Source organism: Podarcis liolepis (assembly GCF_965112155.1).
Source record: "Podarcis liolepis genome assembly, chromosome: 8".
NCBI lineage: Eukaryota > Metazoa > Chordata > Lepidosauria > Squamata > Lacertidae > Podarcis > Podarcis liolepis.
This window is the reverse complement of record NC_139560.1, coordinates 80,375,539-80,394,739: the sequence shown is the minus strand read 5'-3', so window position 1 is coordinate 80,394,739 and position 19,201 is coordinate 80,375,539. Positions and strand designations below refer to the sequence as shown.

General features: G+C 43.2%; 1 long non-coding RNA gene across 1 annotated transcript; it reads left to right on the top strand.

Annotated features, from left to right (window-relative positions):
- The first annotated feature begins 802 nt into the window (after positions 1-802).
- Positions 803-18,293, top strand: LOC310714434. Its single transcript, XR_014529761.1, has 4 exons — positions 803-1,271; positions 13,532-13,710; positions 16,905-17,331; positions 18,042-18,293. It is a non-coding gene; the product is annotated as an uncharacterized lncRNA (long non-coding RNA).
- The last annotated feature ends 908 nt before the right edge of the window (positions 18,294-19,201 follow it).

The window sequence follows — 19,201 nt, the reverse complement described above, 5'->3', positions numbered from 1 at the left end:
TTTTCAGCAGCAACTTTAATAGTTTTTCTTTAAAAAAAAAACAAAACAAAAACCCGCACAAGAGTACTTTTTGAGCATGGTGACTTACCGCAGCCTTGCAAATATGTCTGCAAAAGCACTAGCTCAAGAAAATATTCCACTTGCCATATCTCCCCAATTTAAGTCTGTGGTAGGGGACACATTCACTTCTGAACAGCCTTCTGGGGAGGGTGGGGGCTTGTGTCAAGAATGGGCTAGAGGCAAAGTGGACAGATCCATGAATGTAAATGTTATCATTGTATGGTAGGATAGTTTCTGTATACTCAGACACCCCTCTCTGTCTTCTACCCAGGCATGTTAAGAGCCATTAGCAGAGTCTGAGGACACATCTCTGCCAGCCAAAAAAACATTCAAAGAGTGCAAGAAGCAGGGCCATTGTGGATTGTTTTCATTCCCATCCAGGCAAAGTTTCCCTTGCACTCCACCTAGTGCATTGTCCAAAACATGGCAACCGGAACCCTCTTAACTGGTGGAAATGGTTCAAGGGAAGAACACAAGATGCCTTTCCATAGGTTCCTAACTAGACCAAGCACAGAGTAACAAACATGGAAGGACAACAGGAAATGCTGGTGAGGGTAGAAAGGGGAGCCAAACTAACTTGGGCTGGAAATATCTGTCCCAGGAGAGATCTCATGAAGACTGTGGGGTTCATATGGGAGAGGACTGTGGCGTTTGCCCGTTCTTTTGGAAATGTCTGTACAGGGGGAGAGAAAGGGTTAATAGGTAGAAATAGAATAGCCCAGAAGTGGAGCCTACCTGTTTTTAAAAGGCTTAGCCAGAGGTTTAGACAGTTGGGAAAAAGCAGTTGGAAGACAGTTGGAAATAGACAGTTAGTGCAGTTGGTTCTTGTGTGAGAGGAGGTAGAGGAGTTAGAGTGAGTTAGAGACAGGAGAAAATAAGACTAAGAGGGTAAAGGGTAAGAGCGTTTCAAATGCATTTAAAGTTTGTTTGTGTTTGCAATAAACTACAATCTTCGTTGTTAACTTGAGAACCTGACTGAGACAAAGTGTTTTACCGGGGAGAACCTGGTTGGTGGCAGCGGATTAGTGGTGCATGGGTCATGAGTCCATGAAATGACTGGGGGCCACAACTCTCCTGCTTCCTTGGCAAAGAGGTGTACCCTTGACAAAGGGAGAGTGATTTAGCAAAAAAGTGATCTGGAGTCATTATCCCACCATGGAAGCTGGTGGACACAAGTTCCCTGGCTTTTGGTGCGGGGTAAAAAGTTGAAGGTGAGTTCTGTGTTGTTGTTGTTTAGTCGTTCAGTCGTGTCCGACTCTTTGTGACCCTATGGACCAGAGCACACCAGGCGCTCCTGTCTTCCACCGCCTCCCACAGTTTGGTCAGACTCATGTTTGTAGCTTCGAGAGCACTGTCCAACCATCTCATCCTCTGTCGCCCCCTTCTCCTTGTGCCTTCCATCTTTCCCAACATCAGGGTCTTTTCCAGGGAGTCTTCTCTTCTCATGAGGGGGCCAAAGTATTGGAGCCTCAGCTTCACGATCTGTCCTTCCAGTGAGCACTCAGGGCTGATTTCCTTAAGAATGAATACGTTTGATCTTCTTGCAGTCCATGGGACTCTCAAGAGTCTCCTCCAGCACCATAAGGGGAGAAAGGTCAGCTTCTTCCTGAACTATTACTGTGCTTTTGTGTGTAAATCCTGGGTGGGAGTTCTTGAACTTTTGTAGTGTTAATGACTTGTGGATTACCTTACTGATAGGGAGAGACAATGCTTAGGGACACTTCTAGTGAAGAAACAGCCTGCCCACCTCCACTGAGTCTGGGTGGCTTAGCCCTTGCTGACAGAAACTGCAGTCCCACCCTACATACAAGGAGACACACAAACCTTTCTTGTCTTATTGATATCCAGAAGTGAAGGAACCACCATACATGCAGGGGGGGAGAGATGTCAGGCTATGATTGTAGTGAAAACTAGCCCACTTCATCATGGCTATGGGAGAGAATGAAGCATCAATTTCTTTATCTTTGTCACAGGAGAATCTATGTGCATAGTAGAACAGTGGGAAACCATTTACTGTACTGACAGTTAGCATCAACAGAGAATGGGGGGTGTAGAAGGAGGGACTGGTTAAGGAGGAAACCTAGAACATGCAGCAGGCAGAATAAGAGACACATTGGGCAGATTTTTAATTTTGCAGTTAGTGTTGCCTCATGTGCTCTAGAGATCAGAATGACTGCAGAATCCTCAAATGTTGCTTTAATGATGATTGCACAATCCAGAAAATGCCCAGGCACGTCTTCCATAATGGCACGGAATAACTACACCCCAGGAGCTATCAGGCTTGGCAAATCACAATTTGCATGATATTTCCTCTTTTTAAATGGCTATTTCAGTAGGCTTGCATATGGACAGTAGCTGTATGTTTGTCCATCACTGTATAACCACTTTGGGCACGTTAAAGCATCCATCCATCTGCAACTTGCTTCTTGGCTCAGACAAGTGAGGGCATATATTGGCCAAGAAACACACCTGGCCCTGTGTTATTGCCTACTTTATGTTCATTATCTGCGTTTTCATGAACAATTAGGGGAATAAATCTTCTTCAGTGGCCAATTTTATAACCTGAAGACTCCTGTTGTAGAAATGTGATGGGGAAGCTGATGCAGTTTTGGCAGTATAAAGTATATATCAGCAATCCCCAAACTGTGTGCTAAGGCATCTATGAGTCCAAATTATCTACCAATCTAGGGTCTGCCTGCTGTGCCTTTGCACAGTTCATGGAATCAAAGAATCATAGAGTCGGAGGTGGTCTTGTAGGTTGCTCAAGCCATCCCTTCTGCTGAGTGCAGAAATTCCGAAATAGAGCATCCCCAAACTAGTGGTGGTTGGTGCCCATTAGGACTGGTGGGCAGAAGGCAAGGAGACCAAGGGAGCCTCTTCCCTGCTGAGCTTCAGGGGCAAAAATGAGGCTAAAGAGGAAGAAGTTGACAGCAATGCTACCCATTGGACTGGTTGTAAGATGACAGGGAGAGGCATAGTGGGGGTGTGATCAGAAGGTGGTGGACGTATTCTGGATATTAAGCCCATTCTACTCGGTCATGTGACCTGACAGCACACAGCAAATTAGGCTGGGAAAATGGATGGCATAACTCAAAGTCTATTTCAAAGGCTTGTTTCACCTCTGCCAGGCTTAGGTGAGCTCAGCCAGCAGCAATTCCTATGCTGAATGGAGTTTGGATCCGGTGTAACTTTACACTAGCTTAACTTATGCCACCCATGCTTCCCACCAGCTTCTTGTCTAGTGCATTGTTCCTTTAGGGACACATGCAGTTTGGCCATTAAAGGTAAAGGTACCCCTGATAGTTAAGTCCAGTCGTGAATGACTCTAGGGTTGCGGCGCTCATCTCGCTCTACAGGCCAAGGGAGCCGGTGTTTGTCTGTGTGGCGTTTGCCCTCCTAGGTGTGTGACTTCATACTAGGTCATAAAGAAAGGGTCAACTAAGTGTAAAATGATTAACCAATAGGAACCCAAGGGGAGGAGTTAGAGTTGTTAAGAAGTCAGTCTGGAGTTAGAGAAGGGAGAGGGAGGAATAGTCTGTGGGTTGGGCTACTTTGATGTGAGAGAGTGAGAGAAACTGTTAAGAGGAGTCAGTTAAACAGTTGGGATAATCAGTTAGAAGTATTAGGAAGGTATAGGTCAGTAAAGAAACTAAGATTAAGAAACTGACAAGAAAAATTACCTGAACCCATAAACTTGTTAATGCTTATAAAATAAACTTGTTTATTTGGTTTAATGTTAACAACTTTCTGGACTCTGTGTGTACCCAAGAGAAACGGGTTGGTGGCAGTGGGGAAGTGATCACAGTGGTGGCACAGGGATCAATAGACCGTCAAACGTCCGGGGACCCTGTGTGATCGCCACAGTCCACTTCCACAGACAGTTTTTCCGGGTCATGTGACCAGCATGACTAAGCCGCTTCTGGCAAAGCCACAGCAGTGCACAGAAACACCGTTTACCTTCCTGCTGGAGCAGTACCTATTTATCTACTTGTACTGCGTGCTTTCGAACTGCTAGGTTGGCAGGAGCTGGGACTGAACAACAGGAGATTGCCCCATCGCGGGGCTTTGAACAGCCGAACTTCCAACTGGCAAGTCCAAGCGGCACAGTGGTTTAAACCACGTCCTAGTTTGGTCATTACTCATTTTGAAAACAGGATGGTTTCAAAGAACATTTGCTGGAGCCAAGTATGTAAACATATGGATTTTGCTCTGTTCAGAAGCCTTGAGCAAGTTTTTTTTTCCTTCTACTGGGGTTGCCTCTGTCTGTTCAAGGCATCTGCACACAGCTTGTGCGGCGAGTGGCAGCACAATTCACTCTGACACGTAAGCGTAAAAATAAAAAGCTATTTTCAAATGTAAGAGCAAAGTGTGCCTCCAGTTTTAATGCCGAGTGAGAGAGTGGGAGGGAAAGTTTGCCTGGGCAATCGGGAGCCGGGGGGGGGGGAGAACTTTAACAATTTCCAAAGGCGTTTTTGCATTGTGCTTTCAGCTTATCCATATTGGCTGCAACAATCCTCTGAACAGCTGGATTGTTTAAATTCCGCGGAAGCCACTGGGATTTCAACAGCCTAACCGTCTATAGGGTTTCAGCGATTATAGATTGTGCACGCAAAAGGCTGTATTAAATGCTCAGCCTTCCTTCCCCATTCCTAAAATTGTTACATCTAGGAGTGTGCTGCCCCCACTCCCAACCCCAACCCAAATATGCGCCAACGAGCAGGAGGAGACTGTGCTGGGCGAATGCGGCTACTTTGAATTACCTTGTTCAATTCAGGGCTTGCAAGCTGTACCACAAAGAAAATAGGATCAAGTTACAAAAAAACTGCTGCTGATGCTGCTTCCAGAATATCCGAGGAGGGGGCAAAATGATTTAGGGAGGTTTATCCTGCTAACCGGATTTACTGAGCTTAGTACACTTTTTGCTCTCTCACTCTCTCTTTTAAAAGTCTAATACAGAACAGGTTTCCTTACATAGAGATTTGGCAAACAAACTTCATTTGATCTCTGAGAGGAGCTTAAAGGGGACTTAAAAGTGGGGATGGAAGACTGCTCTTTCATAACATAAGAAGTGGTTGAATCCTTCCTTCTAATCCTTAAGTGGAGCATGGCTAAATATTTAGGTCAATTTCGTTAAATTGCCCTTTTTTCCCTTGCGGAAAATGAATCCCTCATTTTATATTTTGGCCTGGCTTGGATTGCTTAAATATAAAAGAAAGAAAAACTTAAATTACTTGATATACATACATTCAGTTCCGCAAATTACAAAATGGAACAATGGAGATGTAAAGTGTATATTCAAATGGAACGAAAACGTCCTTCAGTTGTCCTGCCATGGTTTGAATCTCTTAGGTAGCAATGTGTAGGACTCTTTCTTTCTTTCTTTCTTTCTTTCTTTCTTTCTTTCTTTCTTTCTTTCTTTCCATTTTATTTATGCTTTTCAGACTTATACATTTCACTAATTTTACAATCATGTTAACATTTCCAAACTTGACTTCCTTCCCCCTCTTTCTGAGGTTCCTTAAATTTGTTTTTAAGATCTTCTGCATATCCAAATTAACTTAATTTGCTCATTTATTCATCTACTATAAATACATAGTCTTATAAAACCGCATGTTATTTCAATAATCCTGCCAATGTTCTTATCTGTTTACAATTTATCTGTAAATATTCAATAAACCATTTCTATTCTTTAGTAAAACGTTTGTTGTCTTGATTTCATTTTTGCATGTTCCATACATTTTTGTATCCATTCTTCCTTTGCTGGGACTTCTGCTTCATTCCATTTTCCAAAATGGAAAATGGTGTAGGACCCTTTCTGAGTCATGTCATTAGTCTTTTCCAAAATCCTTTCATTTCTCTTAAAAGTTCTTGAAGGACGCTCCTCAATAGAAGCTTCCAAGTCTGCCAGCTTTGGACAACACATGTGGATCCAGCAACTAAATGCTGCAATGTGGAGTTCTCTTGTATAGTGATCCAGCCACCCAGCCAGATAGTCTTGACTTCCTTCAGGATACTATTCCCCTTTTCCACCTGGTTTTCCCGACTCACTCAACAGTCCATCAGCATTCCATGGACAATATATTCATACTTCTGAAAAAATTGAGGTTCTCCAAAGCTCCCCTTGTGTTTTGCTTACACAAGCATTGGCACTCATGCCTAAATACTGGAAATAGAAGTTTAATGGCTCTGTGGATGCCCTGACTCCCTTGGGTTTCTGAGTGTCTTCCTCACCCTTGATTCCTGGGTGTTAGGATTTAATTGATTACTGCAATGCGTTATACTTAGGGCTGCCTCTGAAGACAGTTCAGAAACTTCAGCTAGTGCAGAATTCAGCTGCCAGTTTGCTCACTGGAGCAGGGTGGTTTGAGCATATAATATAGTGATCCTGGTCCGACTGCACTGGCTACCAATTAGTTTCTGGGCCCAATTCAAAGTGCTGGTTTTGACCTATAAAGCCTTAAACGGCTCAGGACCACAATACCTCAAGGGACCGCCTCTTTCCATATGAACGTACCCGGACCCTGAGATCATCTTCTGAGGCCCTCCTTCATCTGTCCCCTCCTTGAGAGGTCCGGAGGGTGGCAACACGAGAGCCGGCCTTCTCTGCAATAGCTCTCCATCTGTGAAATGCTCTCCCCAGGGAAGTTCACCTGGCGCCTTCATTATACACCTTTAGGCACCAGGCAAAAACGTTCCTTTTTAACCAGGCCTTTGGTTGACCTGGTTGACATCTTATACCCTTTTAAAATGTGGCTTTTTTCTGGGAGGGTGTTATTGGGTTGTTGTTCTTATTTTGATTTTCTATATTGTGATCTTTTCTGTGAACTGCCCTGAGACCTCTGGGTATATTGTGGGATATAAATTCAATAAATAAATAAATAAAATAATCAGTGTTTTGAGAGTTAAGATGGAACTGACAGGCAATGGGTTCAGCAGTGTAGAGACAGAGTCCATACCAGTAACTTTCTTAATGTTCTCTATGACAGGCAATGTCATATAAGTGTAGGAGGAAGGCCTACATGTCCTGCAAGAAGTTGGAGTCTCTGTGTGTGCACATGCATGAGCAATGCTTTGCAGGGTTGAGCCATATAGCTCAGGGATAAATTGGCCTTGTGCTATGCTAAATGTGAGTTATTGTTGTTTAGTCATTTAGTCGTGTCCGACTCTTCGTGACCCCATGGACCAGAGCACGCCAGGCACTCCTGTCTTCCACTGCCTCCCGCAGTTTGGTCAAACTCATGCTGGCAGCTTCAAGAACACTGTCCAGCCATCTCGTCCTCTGTCATCCCCTTCTCCTTGTGCCCTCAATCTTTCCCAACATCAGGGTCTTTTCCAGGGAGTCTTCTCTTCTCACGAGGTGGCCAAAGTATTGGAGCCTCAGCTTCACGATCAGCTTCAGGGGTGGGTTTGTTAATTAATCACAGGCATGGGTGGCCTAATTCTCAGGACCACAGCATGCTAGAAGGAGAAATTCATCCCTTCCATCCCAAGGCACAGTCATTGAGACTGCCCACCAGCATATGCTACTTGAGGCGATTGCCTCATTCTGAGTAATGGCTTTATCCCCCATGAATTTGTCTAATCCCCTGTTTTTATTGATTTATGAATCACCAACTCATGAACAATATCATGGCAGTGTTCAATAAGATTATTAACACTTCATGGAAGACAGGAGTGCCTGGTGTGCTCTGGTCCATGGAGTCACGAAGAGTCGGATACGACTAAATGACTAAACAACAACAACAATTGTATAAAAACTTAAAATGCACAGCAGACCAAAACTGATTCAAAACAATTCTCTAAACAGTAAATTTTCAGCAGATGATGAAATATCAGAACTGTCTTATTTCAGTAGGAGCAGCATTCCAAACTAATAATAATAATAATAATAATAATAATAATAATAATAATAATAATATATTTATATGCTGTCCATCTGACTGGGCTGCCCAAGCCATTCTGGGTGGCTCACAACAACAACAACAAAATAGTAAAAACACAACACAGCATCAAAACTTCCCTAAACAAAGTTGCCTTCAGATGTCTTTTTAAAATCACATAGCTGTTTATCTGTTTGACATCTGCTGGGGTGGGTGCCACTACTGAAAAGGCCCTCTGTCTGGTTCCCTACTAGTGACTCTATACTAAAAGCTATAGTTTGGGTAGAAACTAAACTGTGAAACATTCAGGAAGGTTTCTCCAAATGATTGCAATGATCTGACTAGTCTAAAGTTCCCTTTCATTGCTAGTCTTGTTTCAGGGAGCCAAGAAGAGAATTTTTAAACAGGGAACAAGACCTCGTTTTAAGATTCCAAGCCAAATTATTAAAATATAATTGCCATCCAGTGTATTCCTTTTTTCTTTTCTTTTTTAAAGGTGGCAGCACTGGTCTTCTCTTGAAAATCAGAAAACATATTTCTCTCTTCCATTTCTTTTTGTGATAAATACTGGTAATCAAATTTTTCTACTTGAAGGGAAGAACAATTCTTATGCTGCAGCATGTCACGAGGAAATGAATGGACAGTATTTTCATCAAGCTTGGGGCCAAAGAAAAGAAGCCTTCAAACAAAAAAAGCCTAATAACGGAGGTTTTTTTGGTTGGGGATATAATCTGCTCTGAAAGGTTGGTAATGTGAGCCAAGATGAATATCTTACATTTCAGCTTCTTGAAGGCATCTTCAGGCAAAGAGAAAAGAGACTGTTTCAAAACCTAGAATGATTCCTCCCCTAAGTTTCTGTTAAATGTTTGAAGAATCCCAAAAGAAATGACTTTTTCAAAAAAAACCCTACTTTTTGAAAAAAGTACTTTTTCAAAAAAAAAAAAAAACCAAAGCAAGCCGTGCCCAACCTGTTCCCTCTGAAATGTTGTCCTATCAGTACTCTGGAGCAATTAAAGTTCATGTATTACAGCATATTTCTGATACGCATGTTTATAATGCTTCCAAATCAAATACAGTGGTACCTTGGGTTAAGTACTTAATTCGTTCTGGAGGTCCGTTCTTAACCTGAAACTGTTCTTAACCTGAAGCACCACTTTAGCTAATGGGGCCTCCTGCTGCCGCAGCACTGCCAGAACATGATTTCTGTTCTCGTCCTGAAGCAAAGTTCTTAACCCAAGGTACTATTTCTGGGTTAGCAGAGTCTATAACCTGAAGCATCTGTAACCTGAAGCATCTGTAACCTGAGGTACCACTGTATTCAAGTTTCCATCACGTTTGTTATAAATGGATGGGGGCGGAGTGTCCCATTTTGCCACCTGAGGCAAACAGGAAGGTGCCATCCTGCCCTGCCACTTTTGCGTCACCCCTCCCTTACCTGGGTTGCGTGGCAGCACACATGAAGTGGTGACAGGCTCTGGTGAGATATAGCATGATCTCATGCACTCCACGAGATCTTGCAAGATTTCAGCAAGATCTTGAGTATGTTTCCGAGCACAATTCAAAGTGTTGGTGCTGACCTTTAAAGCCCTAAATGGCCTCGGTCCAGTATATATGAAGGAGCGTCTCCACCCCCATCATTCTGCCCGGACACTGAGGTCTAGTGCTGAGGGCCTTCTGGTGGTTCCCTCACTGCGAGAAGCCAAGTTACAGGGAACCAGGCAGAGGGCCTTATCTGTAGTGGCACCCGCCCTGTGGAACGCCCTCCCACCAGATGTCAAAGAGAACAACAACTACCAAACTTTTAGAAGACATCTGAAGGCAGCCCTGTTTAGACAGGCTTTTAATGTTTAATAAACTATTGTATTTTAATATTGTGTTGGAAGCTGCCCAGAGTGGCTGGGGAAACCCAGCCAGATGGGCAGGGTATAAATAATAATTTGTTTGTTTGTTTGTTTGTTTGTTTGTTTGTTGTTATTGAGAGATTTGGGCAAGATATTGCCAGAAGCCAGCACTGCTTCTCCACTGGTGGTGGAGGCAGCAGGTTGGCTGAGCAAGGTGGGTGCCACCTCTTGGGCTTCTGCCACCCGAGGCAACTCCTTCAGCCCACCTTATGAGCAGGCCAGCCCTGAAATGTCCATACAAGCCATCCTATGGGATAGGTTGGGGTGAGAGTTAGTCACTGGGCAAAGGTCACCCAATAAACATCATAGTTGAGGAAGGATTTCTCTCTAGTGATTTAATCCAACTATTTGTCCTCTTACACTGGACTTTTCTTTGCCAACCAAGTTTGCGATGGAATAAAAACTTGCCCGCAATATCTTTGCTTAGCTTTATTTTTATTAATAATTTAGTAAAAAAGCTGCAAATTGAATTGCCTCTCAGACTATTGTCAACTGCGCCATTTCAGCAAATTCTTGTAGCTTGTTATGCCAATCCGTTATTGTCGGGACTTCTTCTTCTTTCCTCCCCTTTGCCATCAAAGTCAAAGCTCATATGGCAGTTTTCTATGTGCCTATGCTCCTGAGTGAACATGACAGGTTCAAGTACTAAGATGCACTAAGTACAGAGTCCATGGCAACTGCAGAACTCTTTTATCAGTTGTGACATCATGCCAACTAATGATCCCAGCAACAGTGCATGCTCAGGCCTCAGTGCACATCACCATTTGCTCTGGCTCCAATGTGCTTGCACTATTAATATCTGAAGCCTAGTATACCGTTGCCTGTTGTCTTTGTCCATGGAGTTTTCTTGGCAGGGATACTGGAATGGCTTGCCGGTTCCTCCTCCAGGTATAGTAAAAGCCATGGTTTTCCCAGTAGTGATGTATGGAAGTGAGAGCTGGACCATAAAGAAGGCTGATCGCCGAAGAATTGATCTTTTTGAATTATGGTGCTGGAGGAGACTCTTGAGAGTCCCATGGACTGCAAGAAGATCAAACCTATCCATTCTTCAGGAAATCAGCCCTGAGTGCTCACTGGAAGGACAGATCCTGAAGCTGAGACTCCAATACTTTTGCCACCTCATGAGACGAGAAGACTCCCTGCAAAAGACCCTGATGTTGGGAAAGATGGAGGGCACAAGGAGAAGGGGACGAGAGAGGACGAGATGGTTGGATAGTGTTCTCGAAGCTACCAGCATGAGTTTGACCAAACTGCGGGAGGCAGTGGAAGACAGGAGTACCTGGCGTGCTCTGGTCTATGGGGTCATGAAGAGTCGGACACAACTAAACGACTAAACAACAACAGTATACAGTTTATATGTATCCTGTATATTCTTGAAAAAGTCTGAGAAATACAATCTCTTCTGCAGCTATGCTTGTCATTTCTCATTGCTTCTCTTATTAAACTCATGGTAAGTAATAAAATCCTCAGTGTTTCCTAATCTTGCACCTGTAGTAGACTATCATGAGAGTTCACTTGCACCAGTCCACAAGTGTTATGGCTTTTATGCTATAATATGATAATACTCTTTAGTCTTCATGGAAGGCGGAGTCTTAATTTCCATAATAGGCAGTTGAGCTCACTCTTGAACTCTCACTATTGAATCCAAATGAGTCTGATTTGATGTCAAATGAAACCATCTCACAGTCTTAAGAAGAAGAGTTTCCAGACCTATTATTTCTATTGCAATAATAAAAAGGACCGTCTTTCATACTATAGTGGCTTTCAAAATGCTATGTTTCAGAATGAAAGGCAGACCGTTCTTCTTTGACCAATAGCTCAAAATAATAAGATCCCAAATCAAAAGAAAACCTGTAAAAAGGAAAAGGAAAACAGACTTCCTTGTGAGATATATGTGGGTAATGTGGCTGAAATCCTTAAATTAGATGAACTAAGGTCTGAAATATGAATTCTATCTGCCACAGGAACAGCCTGAAATCTTGTAAGTTTGGGCTCTGATTTTCAGACTTTGCTGCCACTTTGAAAAGCAACTCATCAGGGTGTGATGTGGGCAATTAGATTCCTAAGCAGCTCTGAATGCCTAGGGAAGAACTAAGTGAATCAGTGACTGGGGGGAGTAATCCAATATATATGTATGTGTGGGTCTCTATTACACATCCTTAGAATCAGGCAGTTTAAACAATACAAAGCAAGATATCCCATGACAATTGTGGTATGAGATAGTAAAACTCCCATAAGAATTCTGTCCAAAAATGTATTAGGGTGCAGTTTTGTGGTCCCTGGGGGGGCATCAAAGGGTACATGGGCTCTCCCTCTCTCAGTGCATAGAAAGAGGTCCATCCAAAAGAGAGAAAGAGAAAGAGAGAAATAGAGAAAGAGAGAGAGAGAGAGAGAGAGAGGGAGGGAGGGAGGGAGAGAGATGCCACCTCTCTGAGGTGGTGGTAAAGTCCTCCACCATGTTGGACTTCCGACTTGCAGAGGGAAAACAAGAGGCATTCTGGGGGGCATGTCAGGAGAGGCATGAATATACATATGTAATTTGATTGCATGCTGCCTTTCCAGAGTTCAAACCATGCTCAAGGCAGCTTACAACATAAAATACATAACTTAATAATAATATTTTTTCATACCCCACCCATCTGACTGGGTTGCCCCAGTCACTCTGGGCAGCTTCCAACAGAATATACAAAAGCACAACAGATCGCCACACATTAAAAGCTTCCCAATACAGTGGTACCTCGGGTTACAAACACCTCGGGTTACAAACACTTCGGGTTACAGACTCCACTAACCCAGTAGTAGTACTTCGGGTTAAGAACTTTACCTCAGGATGAGAACAGAAATCATGTAGCGGCGGCGGCAGCGGGAGGCCCCATTAGCTAAAGTGGTACCTCAGGTTATGAACGGTTTCAGGTTAAGAACGGACCTCCGGAAAGAATTAAGTTCGTAACCAGAGGTACCACTGTACAGGGCCACCTTCAGATGTTTATGGATGGTCATATAATTATTTATCCCATCTGATGGGAGGGTAGATTGCAGTGGTAGATCAATGTACTGTAGATCATTACAATAGTCGTCATAAACAATAAGGAAAACATTAAAAAAATACACAACCAAACTAGACAATTTCCACATAAATCACAAGAACTAAAATAAAGATACAAAAAGCAACAGCAACCCACCAACCACAGCAACAACCACCACCCCTACAGCAAAAAGCCCCAAACAGCACCCCAGCCGAAGAGTCTGTTCAGCAGCCTTAGGTTTTGTAGGTGGAGTCAGTCCTCCCAGGCCAGGTGGCAAAAGGACTGCAAGGCAGGGAGCAGGTTTTCCAGGATAAGATGGTCTCTACGCCAAATCCAGAACCACTGTTGTTTGTTTCAATGGGAGGGAAATATTGTGTGTGTGTGTGTGTGTGTGTGTGTGTGTGTGTGTTGCGGAGGGGGGAACCTGGAACTGAACATCAACAGGGAAAATGAACCCTACACTTTCTGCCCCATCCTTAGTCTGTCTGCTTCTTGTATCCCAGTAAGGCATGGCCCTTCCATCTCTTCCCAGTCCCACTTTCTATTGCTTCTTCAGTTCTTTGTCTCTACCTCATCTTCTCCATGTTTGGTGTACATGTTGTCTTACTGCCTTGTGCTATATTTTCTGTCAACTGTTGTTTCTTATTCTCCCTCCTCCCCACAGGTAGTGTGTTTCCAGTTGAAACAGCGCTTGATGAAATTTTGACCTGTCTTCCAAAGACAAAATATTCTCAGGAAACGTTTAGTATGGCATTCAGCTAGACTTTCACACCTGACTTGACTGGCTTTAACTTGCACCGTGTTACTTAAGACAAATTTGAGAGCATTAAAAAACCCTTTAAGGTAATGGGCTTTCAGACTTATGAATAAAGGAATGAAATTGGGACTAAAAGATTAGCATGAGAAAAAATCAGACTGCGTGGAGGGGCTCCTGCTGAGTTTGCAAACAGATTTTTTCCCCATATGTATACTGATTTAATAATTAACTATATGATGCCATTTATTTCTTTTGTTTGCAAAGTCACTTTGCATAGGTCAGAAGCACATTTAAAGGTTCACATCCAGTTTTCTCTTCGATTTTTCCAATTTGTTCCAATGCTCAGCAAGCCGGGGTTTTTTGCAGACTCATAAATTTTCCGTAGATTGTCTTAATGGCTGACTCATTTTATTTCTTTGCTTTATTTTCCTTGCAAAATAATCAGTTTCCCAGTTATTGACATATGAACAAATCTGCTTGCCTTGGCTGGAATATTTCATTAAGCCTTAAACATCTAACTTGCAGATGATGGATGTACTATTATTCTTAGTAAAATGTAGCCCATCTGCCTTACTTTCCAGCATCTAGCCGCTCACATTAGAAAGTTATATGAAATTGTACTGGAGTTTTGTTTTGGTTTCTTAAATGAAATAAAAATCATCGCTGGCCATTACTTTCCGCAAACCCAAAATAAAACTAAGGAACTCACTTCCCACAGGAGGCAGTGATGGCTCCCAACTTGGAAGGCTTTAAAAGAGGACCAGATACATTCATGGAAGAGAGCGCTATTGATGCTCTGCCTCCACAGTTGGTTGCAGCAATAACAATAACAATAACAATTTATTATTTATACCCCGCCCATCTGGCTGAGTTTCCCCAGCCACTCTGAGCGGCTCCCAATCAAATGATTAAAAACAGTACAGTGGTACCTCGGGTTACATACGCTTCAGGTTACATACGCTTCAGGTTACAAACTCCACTAACCCAGAAATAGTGCCTCAGGTTATGAACTTTGCTTCAGGACAAGAACAGAAATCGGGCTCCGGCGGCGCAGCAGCAGCAGGAGGCCCCATTGGCTAAAGTGGTGCTTCAGGTTAAGAACAGTTTCAGGTTAAGTACGGACCTCCGGAACGAAATAAGTACTCAACCTGAGGTACCACTGTACAGCATTAAATATTAAAAACTTCCCTAAACAGGGCTGCCTTCAGATGTCTTTTAAAGATAGAATAGCTGAAGGGAGGGTGTTCCACAGGGTGGGCGCCACTACCGAGAAGGCCCTCTGTCTGGTTCCCTGTAACCTCACTTCTCGCAATGAGGGAACCACCAGAAGGCCCTCGGCGCTGATTCTCAGTGTCCGGGCAAAATGATGGGGGTGGAGACGCTCCTTCAGGTATACAGGACCTAGGCCATTTAGGGCTTTCAAGGTCAGCACCAACACTTTGAATTGTGCTCGGAAGCATACTGGTTTCAATGCTTCTGAATACCAATTGCTAGAAACCACAGGAAGAGAGAGCTCTTATGCTCTAATCCTGATTGCTGGTTTCCCACAGGCATCTGATTGGCCACTGTGAGAACAGGATGCTGGACGAGACAGTCAGGTTATTGTGTTATTAGAACGGTTTCCTCACAGCAACTTCATTTTTCTAGTAAAGTATTTCACCCTCTCGTGCTCCCCAGGGAGGGGGCACTCCCAAGGGGTGCAGGGCACAGAGGGTGCCCTCCCAGGCATGAAATAGCCACTTGGGGGCATGGAACAGTGCCTGCACCCTGTAGCCGGGGGCGGAGTGAGCTGCCGATGGCAGACATTTGGCGCACCACGCGCCCGTGACTCCCAGGTCTCCCCCGGCTGTCAAAACGATGTCACCCCCTCAGCGAAGCCCCCACCGCACACCCCTTCCTCTGCCCCTGGCTGGCTGCCATTCTATCCCCTAAGATCAGAGCACCACACACCAAATTCGCAGCTCCCGGTTGACTAGCAACTTGCAGTTTCTGTCCTCAGTCTCAGGCAGCACATTGAAACTTCAGCCACTCCACTGACTGTAGGAGTCTTTTCATTTTAGAGCCAGGGTTCTCTCCTCAGGCGCAGTGGATAATGCTGTCCTGAAACCAGTCTTAATAATAACACTCAAAATGAAAAGAAATAAAGATGTTAATGGACCAAGTAAATTTATGTGAAACTAGTTTTGGAAAACTGCTACAATGATGTATATGGAAACTCAGCCAGGGGGATTTGAGGAAGTCACCAAAAGTGATAACAAAAGTGGAATTTTTACAGTTAGGATATATGTTTGCTTGCTTGCTTGCTTGTTTTTTGATGTTTTCTTTTTATGTTTGTGGATATGTTTGTTATAAATTTGAAAAACCATTTTTTTTGAAAATAATAATAATAATAATAATAACCTAAATTCAGTTAACAGTTTGCTTTGGTACATGGGAAGGGGTACGAAGAAGAAGAAGAAGAAGAAGAAGAAGAAGAAGAAGAAGAAGAAGAAGAAGAAGAAGAGTAGTAGTAGTAGTAGTAGTAGTAGTAGTTTGGATTTGATATCCCGCCTTTCACTCCCCTTCAGGAGTCTCAAAGCGGCTAACATTCTCCTTTCCCTTCCTCCCCCACAACAAACACTCTGTGAGGTGAGTGGGGCTGAGAGACTTCACAGAAGTGTGACTGGCCCAAGGTCACCCAGCAGCTGCATGTGGAGGAGCGGAGACGCGAACCCGGTTTCCCAGATTACATGACTACCGCTCTTAACCACTACACCACACTGGCTCTCCATCCATTGCCTTTTAATAAACATGAATAAGACCAAAAGACAGACTTCGATTGGCATATCTAGATCCTGGGAGGAGGTGGGAAGCTCTGAGGTTTTGTATATTTCTATTTTTTCTTATTTTTAGCTGCAAGTCATCTTGAGGGGAAATGGTGGGGTTTAAATAAATATGTACTAAGACATCCAAACTGGAGTCCCAGATTTTTGAAGATGGCTTGAGCTAAAACTGGATATGCAGAAAGGAAAATAACCTGCAGATACTGAACCTGGCCCTGGGTTTGACACAACAGGAAATTGCTGCTTCTTGTGGATGAATGTTTTTCTGCACTGCCCACAGCTGTTTACTCTTGTATTGTAAATAATCCCTTAGGTTTTGCAATGCTTGGTGCTGTTTGCCTTGCTTAACAGTGTTTTCAACTCTGCAGTTTCTGTCTTTCCATTATTTGGTCAATTCATCAGGCCACAAGTGAAGGTTTCTAAAGTCATGTTTCTTTTTATCTGCATCACACCCACAGGGAAAGCTTCATGGAACTTGATTAGAGAGACGCATGAGTAGTAGAGCTACTTCTGTCGCAAGGTTCTGTTTCTTCTTGGGTTTGTCCACAGTTCCTTTAGGCTTAATCTCTCCTCACTTGGAGCTTTATGTGGGGCTTTGCCTGAGATACAATTATTGCCTATGTCTTGGAGAAAAAGGAAAATGAAGGGAAAAGTCTCTGTATGGAATCCTTCTAAGCCGCAGAAGAATTTCTGAGGGAAGCCATTCAATTTGTTGTATATGTAAGAATGGCATGCTGGTCAGACTTACATTCTGAACCAGGCAACGGAGAGTTCTGCAACATCAGTAGTTGGCTTGGAAGTCATGGCACCTCCAGCTACTCTGAGGTCACAATGGCCCACAGCTACCAGCCAGTCATTGGGCAGAGGAAGCATAGGAGAGAACAGGTTAGAAACAGTAACATATTATCTCTGGATGCCAAGGCTGGGAGAGTGGGGAAAGGAAGCAACAGTTTAGCTGGGACTTGTGAGAGAGAAGAAAGCAAGCCTGGAGTTGGAAACAGTGGCATAACATGGTTTGCTAGTGCCTGGGTCCTTACGGAGAGGGGTATTGGGAGGGAGGGGAACCAAGAAAATGCATGCACATTGAACTGCCTAATGGCATCTGCATCACCCAGGAGATTGCAGCCACAGAGTTTTTTGGTTTTTTTTTAGGAGTAGTTTCATTGTCTACAGAGGTCACTTCCTGGTTCGCATGGAGAAACCATTTTCAATGGAGCCCAGCAATGGAAGCACACAGATGTATTGAGGCAGCACCAGGGGTTGAAATTTTGTGGCTGGGGCAACCATCTTTTACCTCATGCCACTGGTTGGAAAGAAGTGTGCTGGAAGGGGGAAAAGGAGGTTTAGAAGGCACTCTACAGAGATGTTAAGGAACGTGGTGTGTCATGACTCTTGGCCTTATGAAGAATTTGCAACAGAAAAGCTTAAGAAATTTGGCCACTTGTGGAAGAAGGGTCTGAGGGAAAATGTGCTGCTTCTCATACTCTCCCCTCTCCAAGCCCACCCCGCTTAGCAGTAAGAACATACTATAATTCTACTCACCAATCTCCTTTTGCTTGGTAAATGATCTCTCAACTGTTCCTCTTTGCTTATAGGATTCACAGCTCTGGGTTTCCAGTTTGCTGAAGATCTGCTGCTGTCAGTAAAAATTATTGTTAAGTGACATCATGTATGATATCAAAGAAAGAAAGAAAGAAAAAGCACAGATTTGCATATTTTTCTTAACCATGACTCCCATGAACTCAGAGAAGGAACAGTATTAAAACTGGAAATGTTACTATTGCCACAATGGCATATTAATTTGCAGGCCTCTTCGTAATCAAATTAAAGTGACATGCTTTGTACAAGTGTCGAGTCCACGTTTGACCTTTCTCAGTTCTTTAGCTTTCCTTTCTCCCCTCTTTACTGGTACTTTGTCAAACTGTCTTAATGTCTTCATGGAAAAGGCTCAGTGCACAGCAACTCCCCTTGTAGCCATAGAAACATTCATTACACTATTCTCTCTGGTTTGGCTTCACACTCCTTGTTTTTCACACAAGAAGGCAGAGGTAACCAAACAAGAGCTCTCTGTGTGAGATGCACACGGATTGCGTATCATGTTTTCTCTCATTCTTGCTTATTAATTTATTGGAAAATGTAATGTGAAAGGGTTCAAACACATGAAGGCAGCCGCATTGAAACAGAACATAAAAAGATAGCAGTGAGGGCGACACACCTTCAGGTGACATTCATTGGCAGGCCTTGAAACAAGTTTGGCACATTTCTTCTCCCCAAAGATGTTTTATAAAACAAGACAGCAGTGTTCAGTCAGGAATGCAAAGTTCCTATACATATATATATATATATATATATATATATATATATATATATATATATGCATAGGGAAATGTATTCTTCAAGACAGGCTGAGGTGAAAGCTATTGCTGAGCTGAAGCAACCCTTGGTGTTGCAGCCAAGTTCAAGAGCTCTGAAAGTAGGAGCAGATTGCTCACTCGAGGGATGGGAGTAAACTCTGGAGTTAACGTGAACCAACCTAATTTGGACTTTCTGAACCAATGCAGGATGTAAACCACAAAATTCACCCTTGACCGAATTTTGTTATTATTAATTTTTAATGGGTTTTTCAAAACTTTTTTTAAAAATTCACTACACAGACAATGTATCATTCACTTATATTTTTTTCTTTTTGACTCCCCACCCCTTCTGCACTGGTGTTTTTATTCTTATCCTTAGTTGCTGCATTATACTTGTTACT